At 32.9% G+C, this 26936-nt stretch overlaps 3 long non-coding RNA genes across 11 annotated transcripts in view; 1 reads left to right on the top strand and 2 right to left on the bottom strand.

The window, feature by feature from the left end:
• Positions 1-26936, bottom strand: part of LOC143235350 (uncharacterized) — a 281246-nt gene that overhangs the window by 171777 nt on the left and 82533 nt on the right. The gene's annotated exons all lie outside the window — the stretch shown is intronic.
• On the top strand, positions 407-26936 carry LOC143235347 (uncharacterized). Of its 7 annotated transcripts, none has more exons than XR_013019118.1 (3): positions 407-901; positions 7201-7359; positions 8147-9083. It is a non-coding gene; the product is annotated as an uncharacterized LOC143235347 (long non-coding RNA). The 7 variants fall into 7 exon arrangements; XR_013019119.1 differs by lacking the exon at positions 407-901 and adding an exon at positions 5772-6927; XR_013019120.1 differs by lacking the exons at positions 7201-7359; positions 8147-9083 and adding an exon at positions 26585-26936.
• Positions 20295-26703, bottom strand: LOC143235352 (uncharacterized). The gene is made up of 2 exons (XR_013019138.1): positions 26564-26703; positions 20295-23559 (listed from the first exon to the last, which is right to left on the bottom strand). It is a non-coding gene; the product is annotated as an uncharacterized LOC143235352 (long non-coding RNA).

Below are 26936 nucleotides of genomic sequence, written 5' to 3'. Positions count from 1 at the left end.
CATGGATAAATGTATCAAAAACACTCATCAATAATCAAAGTCCTTCGTCTGATACAAGTGTATCATACAAGGTCCCATATACGACAGTCATTCAGTTCAACAGCAAAACATTGGCTTGAATTATAGTGAATAAAATCATTCAACGCGTACTTTCCGATTATTACTAAAGTGATATTGTTATGACAGTTATAAAACATCAAAATTATGAGATTTGATGATTTTTACCTCTCGAATATGGTTTATTTCCATGCATGTTTCAAGATCTCGGATTTTATAGGGAATTTAAAAAGTTTCTATTCTTCCCTTAAGTTTCTCCAATTTGAGTTAAATTATTAAAAAATAAAAGCATCATAAACAAACTGTTTACATACTGGTTGGAACAGAATTACAAGACAAAGAAATTTATTTATTTTCTCCCATGAAGATACCTAGGGGGCTGAATAGAAAAATCGTAGAGTTAATAACATTACAGGCCTACTACCAATGTCTTCTCACAAGTATAATTAATTGTGATCACACTATATTAGTTTAGAAAACGTTTTCATCGTAAGGCAAAGTATAGTTGATATAATATTGTACATGTTTGTTTTTGAAAAATTCGTGAGTGCTTATGAAGCTCGTGAGGTAGACAGAGCACAGAGTGCTGGTTTTGTAACTTTGCCTGGAGTTGCAAGCAACCCTGTTAATGGAATTATCTGCAATTATTCAATGAGAGACTGATCGTTTTGTGAGTCAGCCACTTTCTCTTGAAGTTATTCACCTCATGAACAATCTGAACCTGTTCATTCCGAGAAAGATTTTTTACAGCCTTTTCCCACCACAGGATTTTCTCATGTTTCCCTATACACCTCCTGCAGAGTCACCTCGGTTTAATATTGCGTATTTAGGTATGATTCCTCAGGTATGTGATGTTTTATCCTTTTTTATGATTTCCTACAATCCTCATCCTTTTTTGTTGTATGATAGTTCTTAGATTTTCTTTACCTTATTCAGTTTCCCACTTTCTTTGGTTATTAGGGTTCATACAAAGCATTTTACTTCATAATTGGTTGAGAGTTCCAGCATGTCTTGCTTCCTATGTACTGTGGATAGTTTGTTTGACGAACCATCAAGTAGCCTATCCGTTTTAAGACTCACAGGTGTTGGAATCAATTTTACCAATTTGGGAGTACTCCATGATTTCCAGTGCTTTTAACCCATGCCTCTGTCTTATCCTTACTTTTGTGGTATTTATCTATCATACATTTACTTTCAGATACTGTGTACCAAAATCCTGAGGTTTTTGAGGAACAGCCTCTCCTTTGTTACTTCTAAGATGACTCATTTTTCATTCTCTACTCTCACCTTGCATACATAATTTTTCTGTTGTTGAAAGATACTGGGTCAAAATGCAGCCTTCTGTCAGACTTATTTGCTGCCCACTTAGGGAATCATGTGTAGCTCTGTTTCTTAGTATATTTTAAAACGTATTCCAGACACTTTGGAATTGCATGCTGGGAACACCTGCATCAACACTCTACCCTTTTGTTTTTTGGTAGCTCATTTGCCACAGTTGGAATCAAGAACAAGCCCCTATTCCTGTTTCCCGTCCTAGTGCTTCCCAGCTTTTACCTGTTCCTCTTTCCAGGTGTTTTCTTCAGTGTAGATCATCATAATATCAACAGTACCAGTTGATAACTGGATGGGAGCTCAGTTGTGTGACTTTCTTCCCCTTTGGCAATGTTTCACCACAGATTGGTGGATTATTTGGACATGTCCTGTGCTTCCTTTACCTTCCTCTTTTTATCACAGATATCCATTTCTTTCCTTCTTCCTCAGGATCCCATTAACAGCCAGCTTCTGTCGGAGGTAGTTCAAGACCTTCTGTCCAACAGAACATTGAATCTAGAAATCATCTCTCTCACAGTTTCTGTTCCAGCTGTTTGTTGTTATTAAAACTGAAGACTGGCTATGTGTCATAGTCTTTCAATCAATTTCTAAGTCTCCTTTTTTTGTTTTATAATGAAATTGTTTCTCCCCTTGGTGGGTGTTTTTCTCCTATTAGCTTAGGGATGTTGGCAGTCTGATTTATTTGCTGTTAATGTTTCATATACTCTTTATCATTTAACATATTTTATTTATCCAGATTATTCTTTCCTCCATAAAATCTTGGCTGCTAGATATGGTTACTCCAATTTCCCTTCCTTCCATTTCCTGGCCTTCTGTGTCCTGTATGTGCTCTTCATTGTTGTATTGCAAAGCTTCCATTCATGATTTCCATTTCCACCTATTTATCCCTTAGAAACCATCTTCTGTTTGTGATTTTTCACCTTCCACCATATGGGTTCAACTTTTGATTTGGTTGGTTTATTCCTATGTTTCTTTATCCTCCCATAGATTGCTCCAGGTGTCTTCTCATCAAATTAGGCATCTTACCTTTTCTCTGGCATCGCATCTTCATTGTCTGTCAGAGGAAATTCTTAGGCATATGGACTACATGTGATATGTTTCTCTCTCATTATTTGCATAGGCTTTCTACTTCCTCTTCAGGATGTTGTCTTCCACCTGTGACTATTCTTTAGACTTCCATGTGACAACAAGCCTGGATAAGTTATATTTCATCTTTTCTACATTTTCAGAGGTCTTATTTCCATTCTCATTGTAATTCTCTGTTTGGATCACACTCCATGGCAAGTGTTGCCTGATCAAGTATTCTTTAACCTTAAAATCCACACTTTTTTGCCATGTATATGCACCTAAATATATTCCATGGCCATTCAGTGCACACTGTTGAGATGGGGTATTCAACAAGGTTGCTTGAGGATTAACTTTGCAACAAAAGTGCTTCACAAATACACCCATTCCAGACTGTACCAATCATGGACTACAGGAGTAAAACAGAATGTGATAGCTGCCTATTCTGCCATGCTTTATATTGAATAAATCAGCTTGGTCTACTTTAAAAACAGTTTCATGGTCACCTATTTCACTATCTGAGGTGTTGACATATTTCCAGACTTTCCACTACGTATCACACTCCCTTTTTTTCTAGTGGAGCTGGGTGCCCTTATCAATTTTCAATTCCAAGTCACTGTGGGGCATTGTCCTGAATTGTTTAATGGCATAAAATATCTACAATTCAGTGCAGGGTAGGGAAGTGGTTTTCTGCTGGTGTAGATGACATCATATATATAGACCAAAGGAGTGAGACCTCAAATTGCAGTTAACTCGTTTGGTTGGGTTTCATCATCCTGGTCTCAGATGAAAATCTATTGGCTGGATTTTGGATATAGAGTAAAAGCAAAATACATAAGTTTTTGCACATTGTAGTATGGATGTTTGACTTCCTCCTTCAGTTATACTTTATCTGTATTGTGGAGGCAGGGCTGAATTATTTATTAGGCACAGTGCCTAGGGCCTGTGAAAACTGTAGGTCCATGAAAATTTTCCTTTAAAGTTAATTTTTGGATTAACTTATATGGCTGGTAGGGCCTACAAACAGTAGGTGCCTTCGTCCTACAATCGTCTTGATACAGCATGGTGGAGGAACTTGGGATTGTTCTGGTTCTTTCCCTTCAACTGTCTTTTGTGTAGCTTATTCTGAGGATGTTATTTGTCTTAGGTTGGTTCTGGTCAATTTCTCTTTCATATACATTTTTTCAGTCCAGGACATCAGGTTTTCAAAGTTGATATACCATTTTCTGTTCTTAACATACGCTCTCTTCAGGAGTCAGATGTTTGATGTCCCCTCTGGTCTCATTAATTTTAAGTGAAGATGGTATGATCCTCATTCTACACCCACCCTCTCTATCTGTGTCAGTTTCCAGCAGCATAGATTTTGGATGTAGTTGACTTGTCAAGTGCAGTTTATCATGCCCTAGCCACTTTGTGTCTGGAGACACTTCCATTTTTCTCCAATATTAATTGGATTTACTTCTCAGTTTTTGTCTACCAGAATGTACAACATATTTCCCAGATTGGTGAAGAGTATGGCTAGTTTAGAAATAGTGTAGTCTCCCACATAATGTCATCATATCTAATTCTTTAGACTCAAGGTGTGTCCTTTGTACTCTTCCAAAGGGTGCTTCTTTTCTTCCCTTGCACCAATTCAGTGTGTGATTCTATCTGAAGTGCTAACTCCACTAAAACTCAAAACAGTAATTTGATAGTGACATCTTGGACCCAGTTAACTCCTCTAGTTCTCAGGGATATCATAAATCGTCACAACATAGTTTTCATCTCTGTAAATTCCTAAGAAAATTTTAACAACCAGTTTGAGTGATTTCCTCACAGTAAGTTCTTTCTGACTGAGTAGTGTTTCAAAATCACCATTCATCAGCACTTCCCAAATGTGTGGCCCAACAAAGATGCCACCTTTTAGTTTTTACTTAAACTAAACTAAACTAACGTGGCAGGAGTTCAGTTTAGAGAGAGAGAAATCAGAAGAGTTCTCTCTCCAACCGGGGTGTTCAGGAACGTTGTGGTTTCTCTTAGTCCCCTTTTCGTGGATTTTATTAAGATTAGGTGGTAGTGTTTTTTATTTTATTTTTTATTATTATTTTATTTAATAAATTAATTATTGTTATTATTCTTGACTTTTTGGGTGGAGGATGTCTCTCTAAATGTTGTTTTGGGTGGAGGCAAAGGCAGCAGTGGAAAGAAAGGCCGGGACCTGTCCCGAAAGGAAGAAGTTGGGCAGATGTGAGCATGAATATAATTCATTCAAATCCAGATCAAATCAAACGGCACAATTCAGGGTCTGGCAAAAGAGTTGCCTGGGCTTGGTTCTAGAAATCCAATGCCTAAAGATTTTGATGTGGGGTAAACGGAGTGCCCCGAGAAAACCACTTTCACACCACAGGTGCCAAAAGTTTTGCCTGTCGTGGTGCCCTGTACCTGAAAAAAGGAATTCATGTTAATAACATGGATTTTATTTATTTAGATTCTTTGTTGAGTGGATTGTGATTCTTGAAATATGTTGTAAGGTGATATATATTTTGTTGGTGCACTTGATAATTTGTGTAGTGATGCCGTTAGTTTGTTTCTATTTTCTCCTTTTAGATAATATTTGAGAGAAAGTTCTGTTATTCTATCTCTTATAGTTGGTAAATTACTAATTTGGTGTAGATAATTTGTTGGCGTAAATGATGGTAGGCTGAATGCGGATTTTAATATTGTGTTTTGTTGCACTTGGATTTTCTGGAGTGTGTTGTTTGACATATTGTATGTTACTTGACATCCGTACTCTATTAGTGGACTGATGTAAGCCTTGTATATTTGTATAATGGTGTTCGGTGCGCATTTCGATTGTTTACCAGTTATAGTCTTTAGATATGAAATCCTTTTTCTGATTGATGAGTGTATATTGTTTATGTGTTTTTTCCATGTTAGTTTTGTGTCGAAAGTGACGCCAAGGAATGTGATGTTTTTGCTCATTTAATGATTGTTTTTCCAAGTGATAGTTTTATTTTTTCTAGATTTTTTCTTTGCTTCTTTAGTTTTCTGTAGAAGGTGATTGCTTGTGTTTTTGTTGGATTTAACACGACCCTCCACTTGTTGCTCCATGTTGAGACGTTGTTTAGTGATTCTTGTGCGCCAGACATGGCCATTACTGGGTTTCTGGAGGTGCTCCAGATTGCGATGTCGTCTGCGTATTGTGAATTGTGTGTGTATGTTAGATTTGGGAAAGGTATGTCACTGACGAAAATTATGTATAGAAGCGGAGAGAAGACTGATCCTTGGGGCACTCCTGCCGTTATATTAAATAATTTGGATATGGTTTTATTGACTTTACTTGTGCTGTTCTATTGGTTAAGAAATTTGAAATACATTTGACTATCGTGGGATTTATTTGTAGGTGATTTAGTTTGTATATGATGGCGTTGTGCCAAACACTGTCGAATGCTTTTTTGACATCTAGGAATAGCCCGATGGTTACTTGATTGTTGTTGTAAGCTTTGTTGATTAAATCGGTGAGTCGTGTGAGGTGATCTGTTGTTTGTCTATTTTTTCTGGAGGCATTTTGAGATTCTGGTAAGATGTTGTTTGATTCGCAAAAATGGAGGAGACGGTTGGAGATAATTCTCTCCATCAGTTTGCCAAGGCAGCTTAACAGACTGATGGGGCGGAAATTATCTGGATTTGTTCTATTCGTTTTTACTTCACTAACTTTTTGAAACTTATAAGATAGATGGAATGAGGGAAGAAACATAACTTGATGATTCACTGAAAGTTGGAACTCAACTTTCTGTTTTCCTACAATATAATTCTCTCTCACTGGCCATTCCTTCTTTTTGAAATGAATTTTATGATATTGGCTATCCCAGACAGACAAAAGCTACAGTGTTTGGTTTACTCACTTTATAGACTTAGCAGTAGTGGATATTTGATTGCTTCAGGTATAAGCCTCATGTTCTATTATGTTCACAGCATTAATAACAGGAACCAATGGCTTAGTGTTCCCATTATGTAAAAGCACAGTTTTCACACTAACTTTAGATGAATTGGTAAAATGTTTTCTTTCTTGAGAGTATATTCAGTACTTGATTCTTCAATTAGTGCATCAACATTTGTACAGAAACACAAAGTATCTTGCATGCTGTAGTGAGAAGCAAGACTTTATGATAAATTCCATTGCCGTAAATGAAAGTTCCCCATGCTGTTTCAGTATAAAACAAGTCACAAATCTGATCATTTAGCTCATCTTGTGTGATCAGATGAGACAGTTTATGCTGAGATGCCACAGGGGTAAAATTACTAAATGAAGGAAGTAAAGATGATTCATTGTCTTTTTTGCAGTATAACTTCTATTTCCCACTTTGCTGCTGGATGTGACACAAGAAAATCATCCCAATGAGATACTGGTGTCATCACAGATGCAATCTCTGAACATTTAGTGTATTGTTTAGATTTGTCTGAATATCCAGAAATATTAATGCCAAAATAAGAGTAAGTTAGATGATCTTTGAGCTCACACTGTATCATTGAAATTGTCAATGACACAATTGCTCTTCTTTTATTTAGCCACTGTGTGAAGCCAGATTTGGAAACTGTACAACACAAATGTAGCATAAACTGTTTAGGTGGTTTTTGGACTTTACGTGAAGTGAAAGCCGTCAGTACATAAAATAATTTTCTAAAAAGTATAAAAGAATTATGTTTACAGAACTAGTTTAAAATATTTTAAAAACAAAATTTTGATTTTATTTGATTATATCACAGGTATGATGTGAGGAAGATGGACTTTGTTTTGAGTGTGGGCAGAGCCAGACAAAGTAACCAACTGAGTGAGTGAGTGAAAAGCAGTTGAGAGAGATGTGTATCACTCTGCCCATTTTAAGCTCAGTTGAGGGACTCCTCAAATGTTCCTGGGCAGAAAAGGTGAACATGGGAATGAAGCAGAATTGGTGCAAGTCATTATAATTTTATCAAGAACAAGTAGCACATATAAACAATATATATGGAGTTTTACACCAATACAATACAGTTACTGTTTGAAGTTATCAAAATTTATTCCTTTTGTTCATTAAACTTTCTATGTAAACTTAATTCCACAGAATAAACCTATTGAACTGAACTGATTGTATGGTATTACACATATTGTTTCTAAAGTAGTGAGATACTATAGTATCTTAAAATCTATAGGTGATGGACAAATTCTGATTACATATCTGAAACCAAAACTATTTAATTACTAAGAATCACTTGAGTTTTCTCTAGTAGCAAATGATTTGTTATGTAGTGTTACCTAAAACATTGTTTAGGGCAAATTTGTGTGTATGCAGTCTTATAAAAGAATTGATTGATTGATGAATTTGTGTTATAAAGACAAAAAGTTTTTTTTTTTTTTTACTTTACAATGGTGTGTTTACACTTTATATTTTATAATGCATGCTTTTGAACCAATTGCAATGTTTATTTATTTATGAAAAGTGTATAACTACCTTTCAAGTTGTTTTAGAAATAAAATTATTGCTAAAAATACAAGTTTCAAATAATGCAAAATTTTTTTAACGGGTCTTTTTTTTTTTTCGGTGGGTCTTGTTCAGGCTTGTGAATGAAAAGGATTTGTACAATTTTAATAATATAATTTACTAATTTTTTAAAATATTATTAATTTGACCTATCCATACTTTTAGTGTGAATTAATGTTCTTTACTCCCTTAAGGGTGAGAGAAGCAGACAAGAAGAAAAATATATTTTCAGCATTAAAAAAGAATCAACGAGACAAGAAAAAGTTGGTAGAAACCATCCTGAAACTGCTCAGACAGTTAACATCAAACAGTGATTAGTATAATTGTACTTTATTCTTCTCTTTGTTACATATTTTGGTTTCCTATAATTACTGGCTTGATGGAAAGTATCCATACAGTTTTTTGTGTGTTTAATGAATTAGTAAAATGTGACTGTTCAATGTCAAGAACATTGATATCAATTATTCTGAGAAGTGACTGAACCAGGCTTTCAGTTAACATTAATAAAATATAAAGATTCTTATCATTCTTTACCATAGTTTTGTTAAAAATGGATTGTTCTAGCAGCAGAGCTTACCATATTAATGTCTGCCATAAAGCGAAATTTGGCCAAGAAGTGCACTTTCTACTTATTTCTAACAAAATGTATCGACCAGTTTTTAATTGTTTGGCTATATAGTTTTAAAATTTCGTGAGAGACAAAAACGTTTATAACACTAAATTATTAAAATTATTTGACCCATATGTTGCTTTATTTCTCAGTTTTAAATTACTTTTTGTTTGGCCCATTTATTGTGTTATAGAATAGGGAAAGAGTGTGATTCTGAGGGAAGTTTGATATTATAATTAAATTGTGATCATAACACAAATAATAAAAAAAGACATCAAACATGGGTCAGTGTAAAAGTTCTCTTCTAATTTTCCATTTGATTTAATAGCTAGCTCATAACTGTTTGGTCTCAAGGTAATATATAGATAGTAGAAAATGAACTTGAATCATCTAATAAACTGTTGTTGTGACACATCTGAATTCCTTGTGTTTTCTGAATATAACTTAACAACTAATTGTAAAGTTACAGATATTAGAATATAAACAAACCTTGTGGTCTAATAAATAGCAGCTATGACAGATCTAAATTGTCTTCTTTATGATTCAACACACTGATATAGTTGTGTTAAGAGAGTCATCTGTATAAACAATATCTGTAAAGATGTGTTTTCAAAACAAACACCAAGGGCCTTTATGAGATTTTTAGAATGGTACTTAATACAGTTTTTCAAGTGTGGTCCCAGTTATTACTGGAAGAAACATCATCATGTGGATGCAAAGTAAAATTGCCAACCTGGTATGTGGTGAAGTTAAAAGTGTAAGCAGACAATACAGGAGAGAACAGTTAGTATTATGTACAATAATATAGGTAGAGTTGACTGGTATGCTGTGACATAATAATACATTGTGTTATAATAATCCAAAATGGCTAAATGATTGTTACTATACCACAACTGCTGCAACCTAATGGCAGACACTAGAAAAACACAGTACTATCACAAGGATAAACAAGTGTAATGTGATTGTTACCCTGCTAATATGGTATACTGTAATATTGTGGGAGATGCTAAAACAAACAAACAGTACTACAACCATGAAAAAGTGACTAAATGATTGTCACTGTTGATGTTGCTATAAGGTGACTGTTTTGTGGTGCTAAATAATTTGACAAATTTGTTTACCAAACTAATGCAGAAGAGCATATGATGTTTGTACTATACAATAATTCAAAGTTTGTTTGTCAACATATACAAAACAAATATGTCTGTAGTAATATTACAAAGTAGAATAATTTGTTTGTCATTGTATAAACAGACTTTTCTTTTCATCCTCTACTTACATCACACAGTTATAGCTGGCAGCTCTGTAGTAATATTACAAAGTAGTATAATTTGTTTATCATTGTATAAACAGACTTTTCATCCTCTACTTACATCAGACAGTTATAGCTGGCAGCTAGTTGTTACTTAATATTAAACCCATTTACGTGCTGAGTTTCTGAAAGTCAGTGTTCAGTTTATTTTGAAATAAATCTCGCACATCTCATGCTTGTAAGAAATGTTTGGTAGGATAGTCTACAAATGGGAAAAGAACTTTTAAAGATTTTTAAAATGGGAATAATGTTTGACATGTTTCTCTAATAATTTGACACTGAAAGAAGTTAGTTGTGCTTAGCTTTTATGAAACATTTAAAATTGTGCCTTTTACTTGTTATATAAGTATGCTACTGGTTGAATTGTAATTGACTAATTAGATAAAATAATTATTAGCTATGTTGTACTGTACATTTTAGGCTCATAATGAATGACACATCATCAGGTTATTATGGGGTATAATTTTCAACAGTTTTTGTACTTTACATTAAATAAACCCCACTATCTGGTAGATGGTGTAGTTAAATACTTTTCCTTTGCAAAGAGGTTTTAGTGGAATAGTCCATTGCAGTTAATAATAACATAATATCATTTACTTTGTTTGTGTGAATAATACATACTTCATGAAAAATATATTAAGATCCAATTTTTTTCATAATTACAGTCATTAAGTGTTGCTTTTTTTTATATCATTCATGCTTTTTCATTTATAAATTTGACTGCTCATGGGAGAGATGTAATTAAACATTAAGGGTTCTTTTTTTTCTCTAACACTACTGTTTCTGCTTCTGTTTCTTTAATTTGTTTGTTACATGAAATAGAAATACCAATTTTGAAGGTCCCAAACTTGTACATGTTTAAAGCACTAGAACTACCAGTAAACATTTGTTAATGAAGAAATTTTGTAACATTACTCCTGTTACTGATTGTAAAGAGAAGGCTTAGTACTCGTGATGTTATTTTATGTCAGTACAAATACAGTACTACATCATGTTGTTGTTGTTTTTTAATTCATGGAATACCTATTGTGTATCATATTAGATACTCAAGAGATTCAGACAAATGAAAAAGGTACAGAGCAATATACAAATTCTAGCAAAAGATAGCCATGTTTAGATTATTAGTAAAAAACTTTCATGTTTTGTGAAAAAAAGTCAGAATGGCCTTTTAACTGATATAAAACAATTTGTTAATGATAATGCAAGTTCCCTTGCACAGGCCTTCAACAGTTACAAAGATTAGTGATAAGGGTTAAAATTTTCTGTGACCATCAGTTGTCTTAAGGGTTCAAAATCTTTGTAAGCTAATAACCATCATGAAGGGTGGAAACTTCTGTAAGGTATCAGCCTCTGTGTTTCTTAAATGTTTTCACAAAAACTCGTAGTTGTTTACAATCCATTTTGTCAGGTTAAACTTCAGTGGTCGCTTCATGATTCAAACTGCTTACTCTTGAATGTTCAACATTTAGTTGTTTCTTGTCCCATTTGTCAGGTTGGACTTCAATGGTCACATCATGATTCAAACTGCTTACTCTTGAATGTTCAACATTTAGTTGTTTCTTGTCCCAGCCTTTTGTATTACTTTGTTTTGACCATAGGCAATTTTTTTTTCAGAATTGTATGTTACTGTGGACATGAATAATTAGTGTAAATATGTGTATATTGCTTTGATGTTTTAAACTATGAAGTGCTTCTTTATGTTTAGTTTTACACTTCTGGAAACAGCTAAAACCATTTAACTGAATTGGGATTTTAACACAAGTTAAAAGGTTATAAAATTTGATAATATTGTCATGTTTTTGCTTTTGTGTAAATAATAAAAATTTATCAGAGAAACTAACTTTGAAACATAATATTTATAAGTAGATTTGAAATTAAACAAGTCAGAACTGTTTTTTTTGTGTGTGTGTTTGGAAAATATTTTATTAATCATTATAAACTTATAATTGCTGCAAAAAAACTGTATAACATACTTATTTTTCTGGTTGTGTTAGATGTTGATATTTTTTAGTTTGAAGAAATCAAGTATTGTGGAATGTTTTTTGTTGAGTAACTAAGAAAGATATTTATCTGCATTGTACATTTTGTTTGTTTGTGGGGTACTTTTTTTTTCCGACAAAATAGTTTATTGTAACTATCTGTCTATACCTTTGTTGCTGAGTTTTTGGGAGATAGTTTTCAAGTACCTTTTGTGTGCAAACCAAACAATTTTCATAAAATCAGTTTGTAAATTTTGGTAAATTGATCCTATTTAATAATACCATTTTTTTGCTTGAGTTGTATATAGAGCTATATTTATATGTTTATGTACACAGTATATTTATTATTTGTTTTAGTTTCTGAAAATATTGATGGATGAATGGATAGAATACATTAAAAGTTAATTGTATACTTAGTGTTGTTTTGTTAGCTGGTGTTTATTTTAATGTTTTAAACAGTAATTTGTTTGTATTAACCAGTACTATATTATATGAAACTATATTGTTTTATCCAATAACAAACAAGCATTCTTCAATAAGATGTTGGTTGTTGTTTTTTAAGTTAAGAAATAATAATACAGTTGTTAACAGAATGACTAGTACATAGTTTCCAAAAAATGTTTTTTGTAGATTGTTTTTATTATAGGCTGTGTGTGACTTACAGATATTGCTGTATAGTCACAGTTCTTTGTAGTAACATGTTTTGTAGATTGTTTTTATTATAGGCTGTGTGTGACTTACAGATATTGCTGTATAGTCACAGTTCTTTGTAGTAACATTTACTATGTGTGACTTACAGATATTGTCTGTATAGTTTTGCTGTATAGTCACAGTTCTTTGTAGTAGTTGTTTTGTAGTAACATAGTGTGACTTACAGATATTGCTGTATAGTCACAGTTCTTTGTAGTAACATGTGTGACTTACAGATATTGCTGTATAGTCACAGTTCTTTGTAGTATTTACTATGTGTGACTTACAGATATTGCTGTATAGTCACAGTTCTTTATAGTAACATTTACTATGTGTGACTTACAGATATTGCTGTATAGTCACAGTTCTTTGTAGTAACATTTACTATGTGTGACTTACAGATATTGCTGTATAGTCACAGTTCTTTGTAGTAACATTTACTATGTGTGACTTACAGATATTGCTGTATAGTCACAGTTCTTTGTAGTAACATTTACTATGTGTGACTTACAGATATTGCTGTATAGTCACAGTTCTTTGTAGTAACATTTACTATGTGTGACTTACAGATATTGCTGTATAGTCACAGTTCTTTGTAGTAACATTTACTATGTGTGACTTACAGATATTGCTGTATAGTCACAGTTCTTTGTAGTAACATTTACTATGTGTGACTTACAGATATTGCTGTATAGTCACAGTTCTTTGTAGTAACATTTACTATGTGTGACTTACAGATATTGCTGTATAGTCACAGTTCTTTGTAGTAACATTTACTATGCAACTCTAGATACGTACACTTCTCCCTCAAGTACTTTTGTCAGACATCATTTCATTTGTAGGTCATAAAAACGTGATGAATATAATCTACAGCCTTTGTCACTGTTTGTTTTTAACAACTAAAATATGAAGACAATTTTTATGACACACTATCAAGATGTTCCTCTCATTTAATACTTCTGCTTATAATGATATAAAATTATTTTTATGGAAGTAAACATCACAACTTTATTCAACATACATTATTATTGTGGCATTATATTTTATTTTATAACATTCAGTTTGAGAAGTTTTAAGGATAGTTTGGTACAGCTGTATCAATGTATCCTTGTCTGATAAATTGTTTAGTGTTCCTCTTTCTTTTGTTCATACAATCATATGTCCTAATGTGATATTAAGTACAGTGATTGTGAAGGAAAAAGACAATTTATTGAATGTTTAACATGATACAGGATATTTGAATATTTTGAGTTATTTATGAATCATTTCATAATGTTCATTATGAAGAATGAGGATTTAACAATCTGGATTAAACAAGTTTATTTATACATTGCTATTTATCTTTAGGTAAGAAATTTTTACATTTTTCTGTTTGAGATTCCATCTTTTGATTTCCCATCCTATGTTATAATCCTTGTACAAATTTTACAATCCTAGTCATTCCCTTCCTTGGTGGTCACGTTTGTATGTATATCTTCCCCCTTAAATAGCTGATTGGCAAATAGCAAGATTTTACCCCAGTTGTTATTATCTTTGAAGAAAGTTCACTGAATAAAGTAAATTAACATTTTTCCAGGGATATTTTTAGTATGATACAGCCATGTTCTCAAAGCTCTCTTTGCCTTCAGTTGTAAATTCAAGAAGGTTTACTGTTAGTAATAGGGATAACACAAGATGAGTCTGTAAAAATATTTTATATATCATTTTTTTACTTCCAATAAAAAACTTGCTTACAAGAAAACGATGACAGTTTCACACTATTAACTCATCACCTCTTTTGTATGCCTTTTTTCAAGGAGCTTCCACCAATAAAAAAATAACTTCTCATCCTAGACCTGTAGTACTGTTATCTAGTATCATTCTATTTATTTTTCTATTATTTTCAATTAGTTTTCTCTTTATTAGAAATTGCTACTTTACTATATTTAACATACATATTGTTTGCAAATTTTCTGTAAATTTTAATAATTTTAAAAGTAGAATAGCTTATTTATATTATTTACACGTGAAAAACAACGAACGTTAACTCATAAACAATTAAAGACTTATAAACTTGCAAGGCGTGTAAAGAAAGCTGAACAATAGAGTGTGTGTGTGTATACATAAAGTGCTTAAATTAAGTGTTGGTGGGAAGGAAGCACTTGAATTTGAAAAAAACAAAAAAAAAACTTAAACTATTTGTGTATAATTTTAGATTACATGTGACTGAAATAGCCATTCTGAATTTTTATAGTTTATTAACTAAATGTGTAATAATCTCACATTTTCTTATTGTAGTAGCAGAACAAAAAGTGTATTATACATATAGCTGTGATTGTTTCACAATTTTGGTTTGGAATGTTTAATTAGTGGTGTTCAATTAGGAGGTTTTGTAGGTTACACAAAGGAAATTTGACAATTTTTATATTATAAAATTCATTTTTAATTTTAATACTTTCATCATTTTTGGAGTAATGATCAAGTTCACACAGTAGATCATTTTTTGTAAATTTTTTAAAAGTAATTTAGAGAACTATGCAAGAGTCTGTTGGCTGTGTTTTGTATATTTGTACATAAATTTTCACAATGTACTACGAGAGACTTTGTATGCTGCAGTAATTATTAAGAGTTGTATTGATTGTATTTTATTTATGTGTTTCAGTCCTATGTTTAACCATACTGGAAATGCATATTCGATAGTAGGTCGTATATATGTTTTGTAGATTTTTAATATGTTGTCAGGTGAGGTTCCTTGGTTTTGCCGGTTAGACTATTTGCATAATTTGTGCATTTCCAATTTTTATAAATACATTATTTGCATGTTTCACCCATGTTAGTTTCAGTATTGAAGGTTAAATCTAACAGGTTTGTTGTGGTCTGGAGAAGTGTTTCCCTCGTGTATAATTTGGAAGGATCTCTTTTATGTTTTGTTTGTGAATGTAACTAATTGATTTTGGTAAGTTTGGTTTAACACAATATTTCTCACAGTATTCTTCTATATTATCCAACAACAGTTGTAGATTTGTCGCTGTTACGGATGGGGTGGGAGCACATTTCCAGACTACAACATCGTCCGCGAATTGTGATGTATACTCCAAGTTTGGGTGTTTTAAGGGCATACTGATTAAGAGAATAGGGCTAATTACCCCTCCTTGGGGGACACCAACCTCTGGAATAAAGGAGAAGGTTCCCCTGATGAAATAATAATCAGTGATGTTGAAAAAACCCACTTGTAGAGAAATATATGTAAATACGGCATCGTCAGGTTCACAAAGGATGACCGAAGAAGGTCGAAATGTTGTTCGCTCATCAACGTAAAATATTTTCTCAACCCAAACGAGCCGTTTTTACATGTATAAGGGTCCCCTGACATTTATTTTCCAACTTCTATCTTCCAGGAAGTTAGATCACCAGGTGATCTGTGGTCTGTCTCTATATTTTCTAAATTCATTTTTAATTCTGGTAATTTTCGAGTTATTTCTAAACAGTTTGAGAGTCTATTACTAATTATTCTTTCAAGAATTTTTCCTATACAGCTGGCCAGGCTGATGGGGGGTAATTGTTTGGTTTACTTGCTGGTTTTCCTTTTTTATGGAACACAAAGACTATTGCTTGCTTCCAAAAAACCAGGATGTACCCAGAACTGAGTGATAAGTTAAAGATTGCTGCTGTGTGTTCATACAGTCCTTGAACGCTTTTCAAAAGGAGAATGGCTTGTATGTCATCCTCTCCTGGTGTCTTGTCTTTGTAGATTTTATTGTTAGTTTCACTTCCTTTCTTGTTATTGTTTTAGTTTGTTTTTTTAATTTTGCTCAAAGCTACACGAGGGCTATCTGCGCTAGCCGTCCCTAATTCAGCAGTCTAAGACTACAGGGAATGCACTGGTCATCACAACTCACTGCCAACTCTTGGGCTGCTCTTTAACCAAAGAATAGCTTTGTCCTAATTCAAACATGGGAAATTATATATTTCCTGTCATCAGTGCTCATACTTTGGTAAGTTAGATATTTATGTCCTCTGTCATCTGAGTTACTTTAGATGAATTGAAAGTTAGTTACTGATTGCTACTTTGTTTTTTCTGGGTAAACTTAATTGTCTTGGATGTTCATTACTATTGCTATTATAATCCTAATTTTTAGAAGTGCAGGACGTAATTATGTGTCCTTCATTGTCCTTGTTAATTCAGATATCTGTCAAGTTAGACATTAATTATTCACGTGTTTTTTTAAGTAATTCTGGTCAATTTGCACATTCTTTTTATTCCATACTTTGTGGGCTAGATACAATTAGATGGTTTGTCCATAAGATATTTATCAGTATTTTATTAACTGATTATGCTTTAATACTTTCTACATTACACAGCTTTACTACTTGTAATATTTCATTTATTCTGTCTGATTGTTTTTCATCATTGTTAACTGTATATCTTATTATCCTAATTTTCATCAGTGGGACTTAAAATCTTTTGACATGTTATGTATTCATTTATTTCCCATGGCTAAACTTGATTTTGGCTACTTCAACGTGATAGAAACCTGTGATAACAGAAACCTAATTTAATCCCAGTAATCTACACTTTATTGTTCTGCCCCATAGTGTCCACTTTATTGATAGCTGTTTGCAACTTTAAGTCCAATTCTCAAATTCAAGACCCTACCATTCAGACTAACCTTGACTCTAAGTTGTGTGGAGGTACAAACTTTTTATGACTCTGAGTCTTTGCACACTTCATTCTGTGGATTATTGGCTCCTGCTTGCTTCCATCCATTTGAAGTCCAGAGACCACACCACACTACTCTGCTCTAACAAGATGCACTATTGAATAGGATTCCTAATGATGGAGAGAAGTCTCTTCTTACCCTTCTCAATACCTCATTCAATGATGAATTCTTCTTTTCAACTTCAGTAAAGTTTAGCTTCCTCCTTCATCTTCACATTTGGAATGAATAATTCACACATCCATCACCTTTAAATCTCTGGTTTACCATGGAGTGTTCCCTCCATACCACCTTTACTGAGGTTCTTAAGCTTTGTCCCACTTCCCTCTACTTCTGATGGGATGGTGGTTGTTATGGTGCATTACAACATCTTCAAAATGGTCACTTATATCATAGAGCCAGTGGTATCAGTGGTATCCAGGTCTTTGTGCTCATGGTCACCACATTATGATTGTAGCTTTCCATTTTCCTGGCTCCCTTAATTTGGTGTTAAATTGATTATATTCTCCCAAGTTTCTCCTCATGGAGTGGCCCCTCATTTTGTGGGTGTCAACACTTCCTACCTACATGTATGGCTTTAGTCAGTTCCATTGTCTCAGCCCAGTCTCTGGTTGAATGTGTTACATTTTTCATTTCCTGATTCATCAAGCCTTAATGCTCTTTTGTCTTCACGTTCTATCTACCTGCTCTTCCTAAAGACCTCTTTCCTTCTCATCCTTCCTTGCAGTCATAGTTCAGTTACTTATGTCATTAATGTTACCCACACATTGTATCATCCCTCTTATGTCATTCTTCATCCAAACTGGTCCTTCTTCTTTAAGACCTATGCCAAAATTTTAATTGTTTTTCACTCTCTCACCTTTTCTTAACCTTCCATTTCAAACCTATATTCCCATTCCAGTCCTGATCAACTTCTTTGTCCGATTCATTCCTTAAGATGATATATGGCATGTACTGTCTCCTTTTGGGTTCACAATCCCAACCTTTCATTCCATGGAACCATTCCATTTCCAATGGCCTTTTCCTTTTATGCTTACTGATTTGGTTTATCAACTTCTGTTTGAACTTATCTCTGATAGGTTGCCATATCCACAACATCACATCACATTCATGCCATTACTATATCTGTTGCTGCATGCCTTCACTGTCCTTTAAAGGAGATTGTCAAGGCTGGGATGTAACTACTCCAAGTACTTTTGTCACTCATGATCTCACACATGATCTTCCTACCTTTACAACTATACACATATTCTTTTGCCTTTGACTGGATAAGTCTTCTCACTTTGTTTCATTTTCCTTCCAGCATTCTTAATCTTCACCAATACTATGAGAATCCTATTCTCCATTGGGTGTCAGCTGGTAAGCTATATATTTTATAAAATTTTAAATGGACAAAAGGAGCTTATTATTTCATCAAGGATGTCCCTTCCAACTCCCAAATATGGTCACCCCTTACTATTCATGTATTCATTCAATCTTTTCTTAAACTCAGTTTAAAAAAGTAATCCTATCTGAATTGTAAATAATTCCAACTCTACCAAAGTTTCAATTTATGCTCCCTTGTTCTATTGTTGTCTCTGCTAGACATGAAAAAGTTTGAATGATAAATACTATCAATACCCTTAATAACCTCAAGCACTTAAGTCCCCTCTGAAGTTTTCCTCTCTAGAGAATTCAAGTTCAGATATTTTTAGTTTGTCCTCATAGGACAATCCAGCCATCCCAGGTATCATGTTAGTGTCTCTTCTCTGAATAATCTCTAACAATTCAATATCTTTGTTGAGGAAGAGATACCAAAACTGTATAAAGTATTCTAAATTTGACCTTGAAAATGATCTATACAGTAAAACAATAATACCTCTTGTCTTGTATTTGGTATTTCTATATATACTACTCCAAATCCTATTAACCATATTGCTAGCTACAATACACTGCTTAGGTGACTTAAGTGATTTTTTCTATCACAACATCATGATATATTTTTTTACGTGCAGTATTTAATATATTCATATTTAAATTTTAAGAATAATTTGAATTGAGAAAACCCAAATCACATTTTGGACATGTAAACATCTGGCATGTGTTGGCCCAATACATTAAATGATCGAAATCTCCTAGTAAGTGTGCAGCATCTCTGATGCCGTTAACAACCCCAAAAAACCTTGATGTCATTTTCAAACTTCAAAATTTCATTACTCATTCCAGAATAAATATCATTAATGCAAGTCTCAAAGAGCAGATAACTCAGTAAAGAGCCCTGAGACACACTACTTGTTTGTATGACCCAGTCAGATCTAATTCCATTTATTACTGTTTTGTATCCAATTTAACAACATTCCTCCCAGAACCACATATTTAGTTTTTCTAGCGAGTGTTTTGTAAGGCATCTTATCATCAGATGCTTCCTGAAAATCAAGGTAAACCAAATCCATGGTATTTCCTTAATTAACTCTTTTAGTAACATCCACAAAGAATGTCACAAGACTTTCCCTTACTGAAAGCATGCTGGCTCTTTCACATTATGTTAATCTGCTTTAAGTAAATTTGTAATACATCTTTAATTACACACTCCAAACACTTTCCAACTACTGATCTAAGATTAACTGGCCTACATATCTCAGGATGGCTGGTATGGATATTAACACTTTTATTAATAAAGCAGAGAAGAATGTTACAACCTTCTTAGGTCATTTTCAGGTTAATCATACCAGCTGTCCTGAGATACATTTTACTTTAAGTGGGTTTCTCATCATCAAGAATAACTGGCCAATGATTGCCTGGGAAATGTTTATCACCTTCTTTAAATATTAGACCAACATCCAACTTCCAGTTTTCTAATACTCTTCCACTACTCAATGACTCATTAAAAGTATTAGCTAGTGGTTCATAAATATAATCTTTAAGTTTCTTTAAAACTCTGTGATAAAAGTTGTCTGGTCCATCCATGGATTTATCAATTTTCATGTTTCCCAATTTTAGTCTTACAGTTTCAGAACTTCAAATGATATATTTTACATCAATACGCATGTCATGTATACATATCAATTTTTTACCTTAAGTTCTTACCACATCTGTTCAAGATCACCTGCCAGCTCTTTAACCAAATCTACAGAACTAGATCATGTTTCATTCCATCAAAATTATCTTTACCAAAATTTGGAATTAGGATACAATTCGTCTTCAATTTTACATGTAATAAAATACCAAATCTAATAGTTCCATATCTGCATGTACTGAAAAGCTCACCAACCGCAACTCTATCCTATTGACTTTGGAAATTAATATAGAATATAGATTCCTTTATTCTAAATTCTGTCACCAATTGGTGTACAAAAGAATTCTGAACAATTTCCAAAAGCCTATCCCTCTCATTGTCAGATGCAAAATTATCCCAATCGATACCCCTAAAATTAAAATATCCCATAATAACATCTTTTCATTGATATCCATTAACACTAACCCAAGCTGACTCAACCTTATTGCTGTTATCTTTAATATATTCTAACTCAACAGAATGTAGTTCACTCCTCACACATAAAGCTACTACTCCCACTTTTTTTTTTTCAATATTCTGTATCTAGTAAATAATCTGTAGATTGGTATTTCAAACAAATTTCCTTCATCAAAATCGTTCAAACTTAACCCAGTCTCAGTGATGCCCATAATATCAAAATCATCAGCTTTTCCCAGATGGGTATTGATAGATAAAATAATAAACTAATTGGTTGGAACAGGTCCATCTCATGTGGGATCTTTTCATGATGTTGGAGTAAAATAGATGCCTCTGTTCTCATTAATTACAGTTGCAGAAGGTTCTATCTCTGCTTCTAGAGGTGAGAGTGAGAGACTTTGTCCAAAAAATGTAAAATAAATCAAAATTACTCTTCTTTTCTTTCCAAAATGATTTCAAATTGTAACATGAAGCTATACTCCTAACAGTATACATCTATTTACAATTAAACTTTACTTTTCACCCCGTTTGACTACCCTTTGAACTGTAACTACTATTTGTGCCATTATAAGTTGCATCACTCAATATGCACATAGCTCTCATTATGTTATTGAATTACACTTCCCATGAACTACTACCTAGTTGCTTGCATTCTAGTCTTGTAAAACATTTTTATTACATTATTATTATTATTCATTTCACCTAATCTAATCTTAACTAACCTTACAGAATCTCTATTTTTACATTTTAATTGCCTTTAGAGTATTGAATAAAGAATAAACAGGAAAAACAAGAAATAAAGTACTTATCCAATTTCTTTTTTTTCTTGGTGTCAAATGTTGAGAACACTTAAGCATATTTTTGTAGTAATGATAACAATGTATGAAATATTTTGTTAATTAACTAATACACCAAATAACATAGACTAATAACATGCAAAAGGAAGAAACGTTTCTCAAACAATTACAATATTTCTGGCTTTTCTAACTATGCAACAAAAGATGTTACAAATTCATCCAAGTTACCTGTTGTGATTCCCATGGTAACAAATGTTGTATTATAAGAGAAACTGACACTTGTCTATTCAGATGTAACTTAATAGATCAAACCTTGATTTTCTATTAGTTACAGGTAAAATATACTTAAATGTAAAAGACAACTATTAACAAAAAGAGGATGTGACAGGTGGGTACAGCAAGAGGGGTCTGATATTCTATGACAGCTTTGTAACCATACAAAATTGAAAATTATGTTTTGTCTGAGCAATCAAAATTTTACAGTGAGTAACTTTAAATTTGTACTTTATGAATGTGTGATGGATAAAACAGATGAGAAAAGATGCCTAGAAAAAGTGTCACACTCGGAGAAATGCAGTATTTTTAAATATTACCCTGCAGAATTAATACCTTTAAACTTAAAGAATTAAAATATGGATTATTAGTTGAAACTTTACACTGTTAATTCATTTAATGTAGTCATAAAAGCACATTAATAAATTTTGAACATAAGACACTAAAACTTTGTTTCATGCACAGTAAAGGATACCCAGGGCAAAAGGGTTAAATCTCAAATTCATATATTAACAAATTAGAAAACAGAAGTTTATTGAAAACAAACAAGTAGAAACAACAGAAATCAAACACAAGTTAAAAGTGATATTAATTTGTGATCAGTCATGGTCCAAAGTTTGTTACATGAAGAATGATTTAAAAACATGTCTATACAATAGAATACCAACTGAGAAAGTTAGCATAGTGCTAGAGTGGCAGAAGTAGTTAGCAGTACTAGTAATAAATGACACAATATGATTGATGGAGGGTGGTCACATGATCAGCACATGTTCTGAAATGGTGAGAAAATAAAGGAGTAGAAAAGACTGGTGCACTGATAGCAAACATTTTTTATAGCAATGCTTGAAGCGCAAACCAGGACTGAGATACCTCTGGGTGAGAGGAAGTAATGTTGTTTTGGAAAAAGACATCAGTAGAAAAAGATGTTGCAATGGTCTAGAGTAATTTTCCACTACAACCAGAATAGAACAAAAAAAAAAATAATAATACTTTGACAATCACAGAAATCCAAAGGGTGACTTTTAAATTATTGAAATACAAAGTTGATAACTTACCACACAGTAAATGAATGTGTGTGAGGCTAGGGCTTGAAATTAATGTTATGAACAATACAATATATAAATTCAGAATAATAAATATTTCAATTAATAAATGAATCAGGAGTAAAAAGCAACAACAAAATCACTAACAACAATTAATAATAATCTTCATCAATATCTTGTGAAATAACTTGTGAAAACTCAATGTAAGATTTTCATTCACTTGTTAGATCACAAGATTACAAACCATGTAACTGTAATTTTCATAATGTACAACATTTATGATATCTGTACATCACCACCAGGGAAAACTGATGCCAGGTTCACACTACATGCATGTGTACTCAAATTTAACATGATCATTTAGAAGGTAAGCTATTATTTTAATGCAATTAAAAATTCAGAGATAAGCTGGACAATAGAAGGAATAATGAATGAATGCTAACAAAACAGTAACCAAATATAAAAACATAATTTATTATCTCACAGTGTTGATGTAGCCTCTTTCTTGTAACTTTATTATACAAATTACATGGTTTTAATTTTGTCACGTGACAAAGTATGTATATCTTACATTAGATGTAAGACAATTATGGTAAGGTACTCATGATGACTTAATCTTATACTTATTTTATTAATCCATATTCACAATGTTAAAATTTTAAGAAAACATAAATTTTTTATACCAAGCAATTATAGCCACATTTATATTCTCTGAGCACGTGTCTTGACTGTATAAAAGGATCCGAGAATGGTATCTGTAATAATTAATTTAAACTCAGATAAGCCAATACAAATTTAACAGGTGATTACACACTGTTCATTAACAAGTCCCAAAATTGTTTTATAGAAACAGCTGTATAATATGCATAAATTTTGTTCAATAATAACTGCTATTCAAGTTTGATAACAGCTGATTAGCACGTGTCATTTATGTTCAACAGGAACTGTTGCTCAGAAGTGGTACCAATTGTAGTTGTAAAGTTTGTTAAACAAAAACTGATGTTTACATTTTGTACTAGCTGTTTAGTATGTCTCATATTTATTAAAAAAACTGATGCTTAACTTGGTAGTGGCTGTTTATCTTCTTAAGATTGTGCAACATGAAAAAAATATTTAAACTTGGTAAAAACTGTTTAACACATCAATAGACATTAACCACCTGTTAACAGGATTAAACATAATGTATTTCTGTATCAGTTCCTGTTAAATTGTCAGAAACATGTTAGACTCAACATAGTTCAAGAGAAGCTAACATAAGAACACTAACTTGTCAATAAGTAGTTACACACACCATTATTTCTTTTACAATGATATATATACATAGATTCTTTTTCAACTCTCCTTTCATTAAACACAAAAGGTGTTAATATTACTTGTAAACCTGGGCCTGACATGGCCTAGCGCGTTAAGGTGTGCTCTTCGTAATGTGAGGGTCGCTGGTTCGCTTGGCCATTAATCTTTTAATCTCATTTAAGTGTTGCATGTTTATTCATTACACCTTTTAATTGTGGTTCCTTTTTACAGTTTTAATCTCTCTCATTCAATTTGACATTGGACAATGGCCAGAACATTAAATAACTCGACACCAGGAGTGGAAAGGCCAACTTCAGGTGACTAACGCTACTGTTTGAACTACTCGTTAGTTGTCCTGGCGAGTTGTTATTATACTTTGCTGCATATCATTTCACACTTTTACTACTTTACTTTTAGTACTGGCCATATTGACTCGTAACCCAGAACCAGGACTGGAAAGACCAACTTCAGGTGACTGACGGTGGTTTTTATACTTACCTGTTAGTCTTCCTGGCAGATTATGATCATTACCATTCTGCTACAGGTAGTCCTTTACAACTTTGTTGACTGGATGTCAACATTGGTTTTTACGCCATTTTCTGTTTTAATTGCTGTTTTCTTTTTACCTTCATTTACTTTTACAAATTTTACTCCATTTACTTGACTTTATCTTTTTACTGGACATTTGGCTCTTCATTGTTACAATTTTGCTGTGTATCTTTTAAAACTTCTATTCTTTTACATTTTGATACTGGTTGCTATGACACATAACCCAGAACCAGGACTGGAAAGGCCAACTTCAGGTGATTGACGGTGGTTCTTGAACTTACCTGTTAGTCTTCCTGGCGGGTTATGATCATTACCTTTTTGCTAGAGTAAATAACTTACAACTTCTTATACTCTGCCTTCTATCTTAACATTGTAGACTTGGTGTCAACATTGGTTTTATACTTTGTTGTTTTACCTTCATTTCCATTTATGTCTATTACTACATTTATTTTTTTTTTTTTTTTTTGCATTTTACCGAATGTCTGGAGCAGATAGCCTCACTGCTTTGTGCCATAAAACACTAAATCAATCAATCAAACCAAAAGGTGACAGTATCAGCAGGTTTTAGAAATGTTTCCTGTAAAGAAAGAGACTTAGGGTGACAGGAATCACTCAAAGCTTTAATTTCATCCAAATTAGAACAAAAACTTTGAAAGTTTCACTGTATGAAATTATCCATTTTTAATTAGATGGAGGAGTATTGGGTGAAGAACTCTTCTGCTTGCAACCACATTGCTTTTTTGTAGTGGGAGGTCTCTTGACCTCCTAGTAACCTGGAGTTATTTATGCATATCTCTGTCAGCAGAAGCAGATTCAAGTGACAAAGAGTGTGAATGAATAATTGTTCTGCATCTGGTTAAGTAACGTTGTTTACAATACAAAAATGTTCTTCCTCTTTCACCTACATAAGGCAAGAATGGAAAAGAGGGATAAGAAACACCATGATGCAGTGAGGGTCAAGTTGACAACTGTATGTATCAAGGTCTTTACAACCACAACAGGCACACAACAAAGAATTATGACAAGATTATAACTTTGTATGTTCACACCTTTGACACTGGAAACATCTGAGAAGGTTAGGAACATATGACTATATTTTCTAGTAGTAGAAATATCCTCTCATGATAGAAGCATGAGATGTGGTGATGTAAATGTCAAAATTAGAACACTGGTCAGTTACATAATTCTGTCCTCAAAAGTCGAGATGTGTCGTAAAGCAGAAAGTCCTTTGTTAGAGAAACCAGTGAGTATCTACAACTTTAAAATGTTTTTTAATAGCTCTCTCAACAATAACTCTTCATGAAGAGTTCACAATAGCATGGGGGATAACCTCAATAGGAATTTTGACTTCACAAAGAGTTTGCTCAGCTATGGCATAAATGTTTCAATCAAGATGCCTCCAGAACTTTTTGTCTGACTTGAGAGGGACAGCAAATCCCTCTAATCTGTTCTGGACAAAAACATGTGACATTTGACCTAAGGATTTGACAGTATAGGAATGTAAACTTAGAAACATAGCTACAGGAATTGACTTTGATGGTGACTGTAGAACAGAGGTTTCTGTAAGTAGTCACTTACCAAATAAGGAAAGGAAAAATATTCTGTGCCCTCTGACACTATCAACCCTGGAGTCTCAGTCAATTTAATACTGAGTTTTCCAGTCAAACTTAAAACTCTGAGGTAAGTTCACATTAACACAGATCAGAGATTGCAACTTTTCTTAATGTAACTCTTAGAAAACAAAAATTATAAAAATTAATAACAATAAAATTAGTTTCAAGTACTTATTTATAAATATTTACATTTTTATATTGCTATTACAACTCAAAGCCTTCTTCTTTTAACATAAAATATAAACAATAAATTTGCATATTCCCTGATAATTGTTACAAAATCCCTCATTCCCAGATCACTTACATGTTCCTTTTCAATCCTCAGGCTAACAATCTTCAACCTGTATCTAAGTGAGGGCAGCAGCAGTCTCCAGTGCATATCATGGAGTCCTTCTATACCAAATGTTCCAGCATAAAGTTGGCAACTGTAAGAACTGTTAAAACTGCATAAACACATTACATCTTTAACAAGTTTCTGATTTGATCAGCATAAGAGGGATGTAATTTTTGTCTTATAACTAGCATAAACAAGTTAATGGTAATATAGAAATACTGCAAGTGCATAACATTGCACTTCATGCTGTAACAATCTGAATGAAAATGTAATGAACTGAAGTATGTATTAAGTCAATATAATTAAATATAGAACATCATCTGCTAACCAGTTTCAACAACAA

Source organism: Tachypleus tridentatus, chromosome 12, assembly GCF_004210375.1.
Source record: "Tachypleus tridentatus isolate NWPU-2018 chromosome 12, ASM421037v1, whole genome shotgun sequence".
NCBI lineage: Eukaryota > Metazoa > Arthropoda > Merostomata > Xiphosura > Limulidae > Tachypleus > Tachypleus tridentatus.
Note: the sequence above shows the minus strand (reverse complement) of the source record. Positions and strands in the feature narration are given on the sequence as shown.